The 12,661-nt window shown below is 35.8% G+C and overlaps 1 long non-coding RNA gene across 1 annotated transcript; it reads left to right on the plus strand.

The window, feature by feature from the left end:
* Window positions 1-736: 736 nt before the first annotated feature.
* LOC134667632 (uncharacterized) lies at window positions 737-1,324 on the plus strand. The gene is made up of 2 exons (XR_010098668.1): window positions 737-814; window positions 1,036-1,324. It is a non-coding gene; the product is annotated as an uncharacterized LOC134667632 (long non-coding RNA).
* Window positions 1,325-12,661: the final 11,337 nt, after the last annotated feature.

The raw sequence follows: 12,661 nt of genomic DNA on the forward strand, positions 1-12,661 counted from the left end.
TTCCGAGTTACGATGCGGACGTTTTTCACCTCGAGCCCTGAGCTGCTGTTCCCAAAGCTTACTGTGCTCAGCCATAATGCCAGAGGCAAACCCGGACATGTGACCTGTGACTGTCAGGCCTATTTGGATTTCGAGATAATCACAAGATCTAGAGACGATATAGAGATCAACTAGATCTACATTAGATATCGACTAGATGTGACTTGGATATCTAAGTCATAACTTGTCGAAATCGTTCAAGAGGACCTTCAGAATCGCGGAAACGTCAAATTTGACATATCTATCTTACAAATATCTTTAAATTATCCATATCGTAACTTGTTGAAGTCTAGTAGAAATCTAATCCATTTTCCGAATCGAGCCGTGTGACTGTCTTGGGTAAGGTACGTATAATCAGAGATAATGCTTAATGCTTATGGTGGCCTAAAAATAAGTTAACATCAAAGAAGTTTTCGGAATATTTTTCCTAATAACACGTCTTTTTAAAACGTCACTAAAAACTACAATCTTTTATTCAACATAATGCAGTACATACATATCTTTTAAATATTATCCTTAAACTTTGATACACCAACGCAAACGTTTGTTAGAATTATCAATAATAGGTAGGGGAAGACCGGGTAATGGGAGTCAGCGGGTAATGGTGGTCACCCACACATCTCCAAAACTACAAACACTAGAAATACGTTTACGGGCGTTCCCGCCCCCCTCTGGCCCCGCGCTAGCGCTATATATCGCGACGGCATCGGGATTAAGAGGTGTGTTTTGTTTTTGCGGCTCGCCGATGTAAATTTTTACGTACGCAAAATAGACGGTAAGTACTTTAATTATTGATGTACTTATATGTGACTTTTTTATGTCTTTACTTGTGCATTAAGTGTAACGATTTCATAGTTAAATCTCGCGTGCTGTTAACACGTATCATATTGTGTTTATTTTTTCTTCTTCATAAAATACTTGTGGGTAATGAGGATCAGGTGACCCCCATTGCCCGCAATGTAAAAGGTATAATATAATTTGTTATTTTGGTTTCAGATGCCGAAAGTACGAGTCAGAACTACCACAAAAGCTTCCTGGTCTTCTGACACATTGGAAAAAGCAGTGAAACTTATAGAAGAAGATGGATTTTTGTATGATCCTCATTACCCGCAAGGTGACCACAATAGCCCATACCTCTGTGCAATGGGAGTCAAAACAGTTAATTTTTGTAACTTTCATATTTGCCAAAGATGATTAGTAATGTGACGATTATTGATCTCAAATAATAGTCAATTAAGTAGATTTTGTTATGAGGCGGTTGCAATAAAGATTTCGTTTCATTTTATTTTTTTATTTTAATTCTTGCTTAAGTGATCCCCATTACCCCTTTCTACCCTATGCCGCATTAAAAATCAAGTCAACGTATTTTTAGACTACACTGTACTGGTTGGTTTGAAGCCAACACTCGCCTGCACTCAGTGAGTGGAGTAAATACAGGGCTTGTTGGAATAAACTTGCTGTGGTCTCACGCACATAACATGCACCCGGTGCCGCCCAATACTAGCAATTTATTGTACTGTTATAGATCTACAGCCCGTCTTCGGAATTACATTGGCGTGAAAAATTGCCTCTAAAAAAGCTCCCGTGACTAATAGGTAAATGCCACGACCGCTAAGTTGCTTTGGGGAAATCTATCGAGCCTATGACCGAACATTTAAAGTGAGCCGCGATATGTATCAATAAACAATTAAGGCAATAACTAAGGCAAATTATACCTACTGACATTATTTAAGTATCATTCTGATGTCAATATTTGTTCGAATTGGCCTGTAAGTATACTTAACTATTGCATCGGCCAATTAATAGGTATCACGACACCAAAACGATGACTTTTTGATACGCTGTACGCCTGTAACTATAAAACTTGTTCACATATGTATTTATATATAACATATATATATACACGCACCATTTTGGTACATCGTAATGCAGTGCTGCGCGCTAGAAACATTCATCTTCTTACCGACTTAACCCAGCGCCGTATATGCTAAATAGGTAACGTTGCATGTCTGTCTACAACGCGCTACACGCCATTCTGCGCTGTGGTTAGTATACATTTATTACCATGTAAAGCAGGGTAGATAGAGTGGAGATTTAATGATACCAAACCTGACCTGTTTAAGGATCTAAGAGCTAAGCCTCCATATGTACTCGTAAATATACATAGGTACATGTAAAAAAAAATAGTTATGCAGGCTTCATTAAAATTTTGAAGAAGTCTTCGAATATTTATATTAAGGGTAAAATATGGATTAAATTATTAATCAATATTATTATTTATATTGCGTCCTCTGTACGATTATTGATTGAATTGGATCTAAAGTCAGTTGTCTCTCTAAACCGTCTATACTTACTCCATCTCTCATAGATCTTTGCTGAGTTACTTTATTTAGACTGTTGGTTATGGTTGATGCAACTGACACCGTAAAGGATTAGAATCTTAAAATGTATCATAGAATGTATACCAGCCAAACCATTTAATATCATATCCCATTTAATACAGTAAAATTATACATTTTGCGTTTGCGTCAAATCCGGTAGTTCTGATTTTTTGCAGACTTGTTTATGATGTTGGTCCAATTAATAATCCAAGTTTGTGACCTCAAGCGCCGAACGCAACTTTGTCAAAAATCGAATAAACCGCAATTTTTTTTAGATTTGGGCGATTATAACCCTAAAGTACTAGTTTTTGATAGTAACTTCCTAGGGCGTTTTTAAAGTAGACTAAATTTGCTACAATAAGACATTAGAATTGTCTCTGTACATCTAATATTTTCCGAGATAAAACCTTTCAAAATTTTATAATTTTACATCAGTTCTCTATAATATAAGGGTTAGGTAGGTAATTTATATGGAATTCATCACCGGCACGTTCTACAAAATATTATTTTTCCATAAAAAAATGTATGAGTGCCTAATTTGAAAAAAAAAATGTTTATGGAAAATAAATATTTTGTAGAACGTGGCGGTGATGAATTCCATATAAATTACCTACCTAACCCTTATATAATACGAGATAAAGCCTTTTAAAATTATAAAATTTTGAAAAGCTTTATCTCGTAAAATATTAGATGTACAGAGACAATTCTAATGTCTTATTGTAGCAAATTTAGTCCACTTTAAACGTTTTTAAAGTGGACTAAATTTGCTAGGAAGTTACTACCAAAAACTAGTACTTTAGGGTTATAATCGCCCAAATCTAAAAAAAAATGCGGTTTATTCGATTTTTGACAAAGTTGCGTTCGGCGCTCGAAGTCACAAACTTGGATTATTCATTGGGCCAACTTTTTATTTTCAGTTCCCATAGGTTTTAAATTCGTAGCCTAAAGAACCTACTTACTCATTTAACTTTTTACATTTAATGAATTGTTGACTTTAAGATCGTGACTACGTCTCGTCGGGATATCAGACGGGGAACGGAAGAGTGCTGCAAGCCCTGATTAGTTCAACCCAAGACAGTTTTTGCAAACTTTTAATGGAATACTAACAGAAGAAAATGCGGAAATGACATTGTGTAGCCGCCCGCGCGTGAAGATAACCAAACAGTGAAGTTATCTTAGGAATTCACTTCACAGTGTTCGTCATACTCATGCTTAAACGCAACTTTGTTACAATGTGGCGGAATAGCTTTGTAGAATTCATTTGATTAACATTACATGTTTCGCATTTAGAATTACTATCATATTTAATTTAAATAATATACTAACTTAATACTTAAAAAGCGAATGCAACCCTTTTGTGTGTTTTTTTGTTATCTTTTTAAGACTATACATACATAGAAAACATATCTTATTTATATACTTTTAAAGCAATTTAATGTTTAGAAACAGACACAAGTAAATGGGTTAATACATTGTATGAATTGAATTGTCATGTCATGATGATACGAGTATAACTTTTAATTTGATTTAATATTTGTCTTCAATGTCTTGGTTTGCAATCACTAGTCTTATATTAAATTAAATTTTAGTTAGTTATATGATTAAAAGAATAAATCTGGCTTCGATAGTTAAATAAGTATGTCATAAAGCAATTTGTCGCGACAGTAACTTAGATAGATAGCCGAAGTTGAGGATCTGCGCCACCATCCATTACGTAGTTCGTGGCGTGCAAATGATTTAATTGTTTAGTAATTATAACGAATAACGTGCATATACATATTATAATCCAAATTTTTTTTAGTTGTAGGTTTAAAAAAAAATGTAAGTACTATCATAATTTTGACCTGAAGATCAACAAAAAATGTATATCGCAAAATAACACAAATCAGCCCTACACCGTGCACCGTACAGGTTGCTTTGGAGAAAATAAATACACTTGTTAAAATTTTTGTTTATAATTTTTCCATAATTAATAGCTTTAACTGTTTTGTTTTTATGTCAGAAAACAAAACAATAAAACACTACTTGCAAGCGGAAGGCGGGACGAGGATGAGTACGTACTTAATTTATTTAATAATAACGGATGAGTGCATATGAACAAAGAGCTGTATGTGACAAAGGGCATAAATGTATTGCACCAAGAGATTGACAGTCGGGCGGGGAGCCCCGGGCAGGAAGCCCCGACGGCCGGAAGGGCGCATGATGTATAGTGTTAAATCCGATTAATTTGGGAGACCTGTTACCGGGACAATTACGTTTAAACACATTCTCGTGTCGGCGTCGCCTGCGTTACGCTACGCCACCGTCCCGTGATTAGTTAAGGTAACACGTAAACCCATTTAACAATAATTGAAACAGCTAACATATCTAATCTACGTATCTATTATTTGCGTACGTGCATCGCCGCAAGTTTCTAGATATTACAAGCAGGTTTTAGTAACGATTAACGCCTGAATGGTTTAATTAAATACGCTCTGTTTTAGTTGTAGGTATAATCAGACATGCTCGCAGTTATAAACTAGGTGGAACCGCAACCTTGGTCAGCGGAATATTATGTATTTAGGTAGTGCGATTAGTTTCTATAAGCGCTTTGTGGCCTAGCGGAAAGTCACATATACGGATTCCAATTCCAAACTGGAGTTAGTTGGTGATACCATACCAATGAGCGTCTTGGAATGTATGTATATTTTGATATTTACCAGGATTGATGCAGGAAAATATCATAAGGAAACCGGTCTTATCCTAACAAGGTCCCTTATCCCTTATCCAGTATTAAGTAACATAACGATAAAATATCATATTTTAAAACTTAAAAAAAAAACATCATAGTTGTAAATATATCATTATATATAAATTATCATATTATTATGCATGACGTAGATTACGCATGACAAACAGGTAACTACTTCCCATATCAATGATGTTTTAAGTGTTTTCGTTTGCAAAGCCAGCTGAAACCTAAAGAGCAAGCGGGATTCTTTGTGCAGCGAATAAATGATGAAAAATAACGATTAAAAGAGTCCACGATCTGACTGGACTCAGCTTTACAGCGGAGAATTTACATTTTATTCCGGTGGAGAGCTTAAAAGTAGCATTTTCCCGGTAGGAAAATACGACTCACAAGGTTGGTCTTAGAAATTACTTGTACGTGAGGGCGGCACTATGTATGTTCCGTTAATGTCATTAGCATAGATACTCAGTCGGGCTGTGGTAGATGCAGTGCGATTACCGCAATCATGGTGCAGCCCAGCTTCTGTGGTTTCGTGCTCCTCGCGCACAGAATGTTCAAATACTGGATGTAACTGAATAACTAACGATGCTATTTGTTTTCCATCGCTTTTACGAGTATCACAAATAATAAATGCAAATAAGAAAGTGCAAAACAAAAATCATCTCTATTTTTGGTTGTTTAATTCTCGTCGTTCATCAGTACTAACGGTCGTAAAGTAACTAACGTACCAGAATAATTAATAGTACTGGGTACATAAGGTTCACTCTCTAACAAAACGCTTCTATTACGAGAGATACAAGCGGAATCGCGAGCAGGCGTCCGTTCCATAGTGGTGCGCGTCAACTACTATGGCTAGACACCAAAATTGGTGTAGGCTGCATGTACTTGTAGCGATGAAATCACGGAGTGAGTCACGCCTGCTAACGGAAAGGCCTGGCAGGAGGATACAATCCATTGTCTTGACGCATTTAGGTGATTAGACCAAATGTTGTTTTTTTAACGTGATTAACGTTTGACCTATTAAAAACTATTCTATTGTCATATCCCAGGACAGAAAACATTCCCATACAAGATTGGCTTTACGTGAACCGACCGATAAATACCTACTTTGACATTGACGACATTTTCAATACCTACTCGTACATATTTATTTATCATTTACGGTTAACAAGTTTTGATTAAATTGGAACATTTTACTATGTAATATTAATTGAAAAGACGGGTAAACCAGATCAACCGGCTTTAAAAAATATATAAAAGGATAACTAACTGAAAGTGTGGACTGCCGTAGAGTGTTTAATCCTATTTATGAGAGTAAAAACAGGTGCAATTTTCCCTTTGTTTTTTTTTCATTGGTCTTTATTTACGACTAGATGCATCTATTATATTATAAATATACAATATTGAGTATATGAGTCTAAAATAGAACACATGTTTGAAGTGTTGTATGTGGGAGATATATATCCCTTAGCCTGGAATCCCTTAGCCATTATTAGATAAGGTTTTGACCTTATCAAGAAGACCTTATTAAGAGGAACAAAAATAGTTACTTAATTCAAACAAACAACATTATCAAATAATATTTTTCTTTATTTTGGCCGGGGCAAAGGAACAGTATGGGTACAACGAATTATACGGCTTTTGCTTACATAGAGGCAAGAATAATAACATGTTATTATTGCCACTGTGTTCCTCTCACATTTTATTTACTTCAAAATTGTGGAACACGAGCAACACAACACTTAAATACTTCATCTCGTGATAGGTTACTAAGTAAGCTTAAATTTCCCAATAATTAATTTATTAGAGAACAAGCTCCACGAAGGCTCTTAAATGGACCTTTTGAACAAACTTAGGTCCTCATTCAAGACCGCGTGTAGTGTGCTCCGCGGCATCCATTGTTATAATACTAGCCGCACCCGGAAAGGATCCATTCTCTAATGCGCAGTTGACGTATTAAAATGATATTGAAATAACATTTTGACACGTCAACTCAAAAGTATAGTTGTTTGTTACACAAGTGTGGAAAAGAAGCAATTCTCATTGAGTGGCTGTAGTTGAAATACATAGTGAATTATGAAATTAGATTTAGATGCCTATAGAAAAAGATATACAAAATTTAAAAAAAATTCTTCGCATGTATAAATATTCCTCAACGTATCTTGTATCTTCCCCGTTGCGCGAGGAGCGCGTAATTACTTTCCAGTATGTATGTGGCAAAATAGTACTTTATCCGAAAGACATGTCATATAAAATCATTTTACAACATGTTTTGTAATCATTGTTCATAGCATTCGTATTCTAGCTCACTGATAACGTGGCGAGAGAATCCCGCCTCATCTGCGGCCCTCTGATATACCTACATGTAACAAACTAAATGAATTAGTATTTTAAACTTAGTTTCCGAATACACCCCAAGCGCGGCAAGTACGACTATTGTTATAATACGCCTAATGATTCTCCAAACTAAGCGACGTCGCGGAGAGAAACAGGCTTTGCTGATTGCAAATTGTGCTTACTGTCGAACACAAATTGTAAGCGAATTTGCTTCTCTCGCTTGGTTAATTCTCGAATGGAATTGACCCCCTGTAAAGCTTTTTGCGAAGATATTACTCTTCTGTTAAGCTGCGAGGGCCGTTTCACCTGCTTAGTAGCACGCGATATATTCAGAATCTATTCCTTTACTTTACGACGTCGGCTTCCTTAAGTTGCTTCATCGCGTTACAAATAGTATGCAAATATTAACATAATAAGTTATTTAGGTGTGTAGATAAACTCTTTGATATGTTTATTTAAAACGACGTCTGAAAAAAAGGACGTTCATACATAGATTAATCATACTTTTACATTTAATAAATGATATGATTTTAATATTTATAGTTATTTTGGAAGTACCTACATATTTTTTTTTGAGCTGACCTGAAGAAAGGTCTGATTATGAAATTAAGATTAAGAAAAGTCTGCAGAGATTTTACTGCAGCAAGATTCCCTTTTGTATGTATATAGTAGTACCTAGACATTCCATATTTTGTCCTAAGTTTTCACATATTTATCTCAAGTTTATATTTTTAATCCAGTCCACTTATATAGTTGTCAATGTCAAGTAATTTAGTATATGCGTATTTGAACTGTACATGCACATGCGAGACACATTTAATTATGAATTATACCTACACCTACTTTTAACTCTACTACCATTCAGTGAACATTCACAACGTACATTTACGTCTACTTTACTACATAAGTACGAGTACCTAAGTCCTAACGTATACATTTCAATTTCACCGTTAAAATTGCTGAAAGCTTAATGTAAAATTATCCTCGTTGATATTTCTCCAACAAATTACTAATTAAATACGAAGTCCTTGAAATTACAAATGAATATCACGATCAAACGAAAGGTTTTGTTAACGTTACAAACAATAAAATTTTCATGTTTTCGTTCGACTAATTAATAAATAATTAAAAGTTAATTGTAAGAAAGCTAGGTATTGTTGGCTTTACTAACAAAGAGAAATGGTGACAGAAAGTAGGTAACAGGTAGGGACTAAAACAAAATATATGTAAGTAATACAGTTAGCAAAACCCACTCAAGACACATGTCAATTGGGTCGATGTGTTGTAGGTAAGTACTTACAAATTAATGCCAACCGACCGATTTTAACCGACTTCAATGGAGGAGGTTACATATATATTAAAACGTATATGCGTTTTATATAAAACGCGATGATACTTTATTTAATCCTTTTTGAAGTCGGTATTGTTATGAGATGTTTATTTGATGATGGACATTTTATCTGACCATTGCATGAAACCACACCAACATTCTCATTACACGTAATGTTCACGATGACTCCGTTTTCCTTAAAATTGGATATATTGGATATTTAAATATGTACCGAAAAAACTTCAGAGTTGTGTAATATAAAACGTATTAAATATAACTGTACACGTATTATTAGGTATTTACTAAACCCATTTTAATATTGTTTCTTGGAAAGCTCTTTTATACGGATCAAGTACCTCAGTTCCGAATAATCTTTGTCTGCAGAATAGACTGATTTACATTTACATTGTGAAGAAATACTAAATCATTTAGCAAAATATTGACTCAAGTGATTATTTACGTAGTTAGAAGCTGCTTAATATTTACCTATTATTCCACTTGTTTCTTGTTGCGTTATGTTTTTGAACAATTTCAATGAGATTGACACAGAAATCACTCAAGCTAAAGTGTGTTTAGGTTAGGTATATCTCAGCTGAGGCAGTAAAAGAGAATAAAACGTATTCGAGTCACAAAATTATCGAAGAATGGTTTTTTTTTTGTTGAGATGGGAGAGTTTTAAACCATTTTATTTAAAAAAGTGCCAAATTGTTTATACCGGCACTCCAATATCACATACTACTACGATATACCTACCTAATATTCTGAGTAACTATGTTAAAAAGAAATATGTTGCTTAGGCATATTTTTGGTAATATTGGATACTCAGACTCTTCTACTTGGACTAATTAAATTATGTACCAATAGGTATGTAGAAATGATTCCGTGAAAGAGGCATTAATCATTTCCCTAACTTAGGTACTTGTATAAAAAGAAAAGTTAATACCTGTTACCGTGAAATAGCGGTGTGTGTTACCGGGAAATAGGCGTGATTATTATATGTATGTGTACCTGTTAGTACATATGTATTCAAATTCCCTAAAATAGATACCGCCTGTAACGTAATTGGTCTGAAGCTGACATGACGGTATTCACGTCTTAGGGACTGTCCATAAATTACGTCATTGATTTTTGACCCCCCCCCCCCTATAATCATCCAAAAATCATGCTTCAAATGACCCCATTTCCTCCTACTTCATGCTACCGTCATCCGATGTCCAGACCCCCCCCCCTAATTTGAAATGACGTAATTTATGAATAGCCCCTTACCCGCAGAAACCAATCAATGTAAAATGAAACCCGGAGGTATTTAAAATATTTGCAAAGGTTAAAGTATCGTCACGTTATACGAAAAATAAAATAAAAACTCGATGCTGTAGGGCAATATGTTATTAAATATTTTAAAAGACCGCACAAAAACGATCACGCGGTGATATTAAAAATTGTCTCTGTGCACCGTGAGAAGCTGAAAGGCTCAGAGGGCTTACCGCGAACCACGTTCGACGTGTTGCCTCCCTGTCACACTTACGTACGAATTTACAAGTGCGACAGAGAGGCAACACGTCTAACGTGGTTCGCGGTAGGCCCTCAGGTTCGTCCCAGCTGAACGCACCAACGTGAGTGTATCACATTGTATTTCTGACAAACATATTGTAGGCTTGGACTGTATACAGGACTAGATAATATCTGCTGTATTCGAACTTCAAGATATTCACAAGAGACGACACGTACTAGATCCATTCTAGATACGTTATAGTTTAGATATCAACTAGTTCTCTTTTACAGCGCAATTCGGGCAACCAATGTCACTTTTACGTTAGATAGAGTAAGATATCTATTAGATGTGAATTGGATCTCTAAGTCATATCGTTCAAGAGTATCTCCAGATTCGCGCAAATGTCAAATTTGACAGGTTAGATCTTAAACATATCGTTATCGTATCTTGGTGATGTCTAAAAGATATCTAATAGATGTCTATTTCAAAATCCCAATCCGGCCCTATGTAACTTGGATGTAACTTTCTTACATTGGCCACAGCATCCTGACAGATGATTGTTGCAGCGACAGTTTATTAAGAAGAGGTCTGTGCGCCGTCGGAGATCGAGGTGCGGCACACCTTTTCCGGAATGCTTCACAGGAACCATCAACGGACTCGCGTTTCACCTGCGATCTTTGTGGCAGGAAGTGTCGTGCTGCGATTGGACTTTACAGCCATAGGAAAACTTTCTTACAAACCAATTAATAATGCTTTCTGCGTGTTTTTCGGTGTACATATATGAAAACCGTCAGTTTAATGTTATTCATCTGATTATTTATTTGTGACATCGACATAGTAAGTATATATCTGTGATAGCAATCAGGCAAGTCTAAGGCAAAGGTTTGGACGGCAATTCATTGTGTTGTATAGGTAATATAGGTACCTACAATACAATAAATTAAGACCCCGTGGGTTCAGGTTCTTCTCTCACTCTAAATGAGCGTAAGCATGAGCGAGATGAATGTACGTCCCCGGGATCGCGGATACATATTTTCTTATCTAATTTTGTGTATGTAAGTTTAAACAAAAAGAAAATTAAATGATGAGTTCGATCAAACGCAAAATAAGTATGACATATTTTTAGAGTTCCGTACCTCAAAAGGAAAAAAACAGAACCCTTACTTATAGGATCACTCGTGCGTCTGTCTGTCTGTCCGTCTGACCATTCACCCCCTCTCCCTTATCTCCGAAACTCCTAGGTCTAAAATTTTGAAAAATGCCGCCAAGCGCGAGTCGGACTTAATTACATAGTTTTAGAGCCAACCCCTACGGGTTTATTAAAGACATTTCATTCACATTCCATAAAAAAAAACATTGTTAAAAATTGGGTAATGTACGCCTGTACGGAACGACTCGCACTTGACCGATTTTTTCGCTTTAACCCTATTAGGTACCTAACTGCCTGGCACTAAACAACTATCTGAAGACTGAAATTAGGCAAAGCCGGTGAGTATCGAGCTGTGTAGATAGATAGGTACTTACCCTGCTACTCTAAGATACCTACTGAAATGAAGGATTGTTATGGAAATACAACTTCATTTATAAAATATCACATTAATTACACCAGTCAAAACAACGTAAATACATTGAGTATTTATTTTAAAAATACAAAACTGTATATTTTACGAGTTAAAATCTCACTCCCCGGGGTTAACGAGGTCCCACGTGACGTGCCCTCATAAAGCATCGGTCGTGGACAGCAGTAATCAGAAGGGTGTAAATGTTACGTCGTTACAGGCCGGGCCTTGATCGCATACCGAAAATTCACCCAGGTAAACCAGTACAAGTATGTTCTCAGATTAGGAATAGTGGCTTCGACTCTCGATACCAACTTTAATTTGATATTTATTTGATATTTATTGAAATCAAATTTTACAGCATTACAGCTAACACCAATGCACTGTAAAATCAAGTAGTAAAATTAAGTACCTAAGTAAAGTAAATAATAAAGCAATTAATAAGCTACTAAGATATTACATGTTTGATTCGCAAAAACGTAAAAAATCTTTAAAAAGTTTATGACTTTCGTCGGCAAACAAGTCGGAGTTAGGTGCAAAAGATAAGAAATTATTAAGGAGTGTCCGGGAACGGACAATTGGAGAGTACTGGTGTGCAGTCGTGTGAATGGTTCCATTATCTAGGAGGTGATGGCTACGACAACGTAGGTAGTTGTCGGGAACAAAAAAGGTAGTCGTTTTCGTCACCAAGTCTAGGCAGTCTGATTCTCCCCTTAATATTTTAGATGTAGTAGACATTAGATTGACATTACGCCTTATCTCGAGGGAGTTAAAGCGTAGCATGCCCAGCAA

Source organism: Cydia fagiglandana, chromosome 9 (assembly GCF_963556715.1).
Source record: "Cydia fagiglandana chromosome 9, ilCydFagi1.1, whole genome shotgun sequence".
Taxonomy (NCBI): Eukaryota; Metazoa; Arthropoda; class Insecta; order Lepidoptera; family Tortricidae; genus Cydia; species Cydia fagiglandana.